Genomic DNA, 3,599 nt, shown 5'->3' with positions numbered 1-3,599 from the left:
CAGCCTCATGACTTTCAGGTTCTTTAGGCCAGTGATGCAAAGCTCTCTTAGTCAAATATGGTGTCTCAACCCCAGTCTTAGGTGAATATCTACAGCCGTGATTCTCACTCTCTGGATTTGGAGTTCCCGCTCTCTGGATTTGGAGTTCCCACTGAATTCTGTCTCACGTAAATCTCTGGTTCTCCACTGCAGGTGCTGCCCTATCTGTTATTCTGACTCCCTCAGGAATCTCTAGTACAAATAGAACCACTGGAATCTCTGCTTCTTCTTTCTTTTCTATCCAGTAATGAGATTTCCATTTTCTGCCTATAAGTATGCTCAAAGTAAGCCTAGAGAGTGGCAAGATTCATCAGTCCTCTCATTAGTACAGTCACATTTTGTTTGCAGATCCCCAACCAAAAAAAGAAGGATTTACATCACTCACATAATTAGCATATTTCACACAGGTGAAATCAAAACCAATTCCTAAATAACTAGAAAAGTCATTTTCAATGTTCAAGTCATTCTACCACACACAATTTATTCTTATTGCATCATGTTTCCAATATATTAATTTCATTCCTAACCTAAAGGCTGCTCTTTTCTGGCAGCTCAAAGCCACCAGCTGCTACAAGAGAGAAAGATAGTCATTTTCCTTTATTGATGTAAAACCCTCAGAAACTCAATGAAAAGCATGTCATAAACGGGTTCCTATTTGAGAGCTATGAATGAGTGAATAAGTGACCTTAGATAGAAAGTAATAATCTTGAGTTTTTGAATGATCGTATTTTGATAGAACTTTCTTCCTTTCCAGTCCATCAAAAACAGCTAAAGAATATTTTCTACTCACCTTAGCTACATTGTTTAGTAATATTTTAGTATTGTTTAAACACTTGGTATATTTTACCCATTTCCCTAGATCTTTGAGATACTTTGTCCTTAAAAAAATAATAGTAGTAGTAGTTGTTGTAGTTATGTGCCATCGAGTCGCTTGCGACTGATAGTGACCATATGTACAACAGCCCTAAACTCTGCCCTGTCCTGTGTCAGTCTGTCTCCAATAAACCCATCCCATTTTCCACAGTGAGTGAATCAATCCACCTCATAGAGGGGCTTACCCTTCTGTGCCTTCCCTCTACCCTCTCAAGCACAATGTCACTTTCCAAGGGCAGGTCTCACCTTACCACATGACCAAAATATGTCAGACAAAGCATCAGAATCCTTTCCTCCAAGGAGAAGCCTGGGTTAATGCTCTCTAGGCTGAATCTGTTTGTTTTCTTGGAAGTCCATGGTACCCTCAGTACTCTTCTCCAACATCACAGCTCAAAGGCATCAATTCTCCTTCTATCTCCCCTAGTCATTGTCCAACTCTCTGATGCATAACAAGTGATTGTTAAGACCATGGCCTGTGTCAGACACACTTTAGTCTCCAGAGAGACACCATTGCTATTCAGTACTTGGGAGAGGTCCCAGCAGCTGACTTTCCCATTGCAATACATCTTTTAAATTCCTGGCTGCTGGTGCCAAGAGTGTTGACTGTGGAGCCAAGCAGACTAAAGCTGTGAATAATCTCAATCTCTTCACATTCCATCCTGATGTAGTAATAGTACTAGTAGTAAATTGATCTTTCTATTCATTCTGAATTCTGTGAACATTTATTTAAAAATAATTTCAGAATTAACCCTTTTCTACTCATTTTTATCTTACAGACATAAAGGTTTTAACAAACATCTAATTTTTAGTCTTTCCATACAACTACATATACAATAAAAGTACAAGTTATACTTTTAAAAATTGAAGGATAACTATACTTAAAGAAATACTTTCATTAACGTACCCTATACCTTGATATATTTCTTAAAATTTTTATATCATTACTCATTAACATCATTCATTAAATATAAAATTTTAATTAATGTCAAACTTTAATTAAAATAAATACAGCGTAAGAACATCTTTACAGCTAAACTTTGAAAGCTTTCAGTTGACTTTTAGTTTCGATTCCCAAATAATTGTCAGTACTGCTTCATATACACTGACTGGAAGTCTTTCCTAAACCACAGGAACTCTCAGTGTGCCATGGCTCATTCTCTCTGAGTTCAGTTTTCTTTTGGATCACTGTAGGTGTTAGAGGTCTTGAAACAGAATGAATGAATGAGCAAACATAGTTTAAGAATTCTAGATCTTAATGTTTGGTATGTAAAAAATAACTTTTTGTAAAAAATTATCTCTTCACAAGAATATATATTATTGCCATTGTATGTATGTGTTTTTGCAAATTTTTCTTTGGCTGAGGACATATAGCAATTTGAGGTTTTATGTTGATAAATTATAGCATTCATTTCTTATAATAAAATAAGTCCTTCTTTAGGACTTCATAATAGCTTATAATATCTGTAGTAGATTAGCTTTCCTATTTAGTAAAGTGAAAAATAAAGTGGTTGTTAGCAATTGCTATTTTCCTCTTTTAATAATTCTCTGTTAATAACATAGTCTGCACTGACACTTGAGCCAAGATGTCGGTAACTATCCTGTAAATGTGCCATTTATTTTTGTCCTGAAGTCAATGACAATGAAGTACCCAAAATGCATGAAGCTACAATTCTTATAAAATTACTTGAAAATAAATAGCTTAAGTATTTGCAGCTCTCACAAGACTCCTGTTGAGGACTTCTTCTAATAACCACTTGTATGTAATCAGATAGACTTTATGCAACCTCATCTTGTAAATGGACCATGTGAATATTTCTCTTTTATTGCAGCCATAGCTCACAGGCTATATAGGAGTTGCTAGTCATTTTGTGCAGAAACAAATTGCTTCTCTAACAATAGAAATCATGATGTCCTGTGCACAAGCCTTGCCTATCTACTGTGACGACTGATAGAATAATTGAAAGACTATACAGAGTTCACCTATTTGACAATTTTATCTGTTCAACTTGTGACTGAGATATTTTCTTTAGATAAAGAAATAAGAATTATTTTTTATAAAATACATCTTTGGATTAATTATGTGTTACAGAACCTATTATGAGAACTAATATGAAAATATTTACAACTTCTTGAGATTAAAATAGTAAATTATTGTGCCATATTAAGACATTATTCTATTTACTTGATTTGGAACATGATACAAATAGTGCTGACATCCAAGGAAATTAAGGCACTTTTTGAACATTTCAAAGTAAGGTAAATATGTAAATATATAGAATAAAAATTATGTAAAAATGACGTTTTCCCCCTTAATGCCAACTGTAACTATTCAAAAATAAGAAATCATGTATGATGCTTACATGGAAATTTTGTTAACTTTAGGAAATAAACACATTAATATGCCGAGTAATTTTCATATAAACAAAGAAAACCAATAATACAAAGATTTATGCAGGGGCATATATACATGGAATGTATTTTATAAAACATTTGGTAACTATTTCATTATTCTGACATGCTAAATTCTTTATCTGATAATGCAAAAAAATATTTACAAAGCAATCATAAATATCAAAGAACTCAGAAAATAGCCATTAAAAACCCTAAAGCATTTTTGTAGTTTCTTAATTTACTTGCAAATTCTTAATTACATAGATGACATTTAGAGTGTTTTTCAATGATTAACA

Source organism: Elephantulus edwardii, unplaced genomic scaffold, assembly GCF_000299155.1.
Source record: "Elephantulus edwardii isolate Elephantulus edwardi_28Jun2011 unplaced genomic scaffold, EleEdw1.0 scaffold00023, whole genome shotgun sequence".
NCBI classification, from domain to species: domain Eukaryota; kingdom Metazoa; phylum Chordata; class Mammalia; order Macroscelidea; family Macroscelididae; genus Elephantulus; species Elephantulus edwardii.
This window is presented reverse-complemented; position numbering follows the sequence as displayed.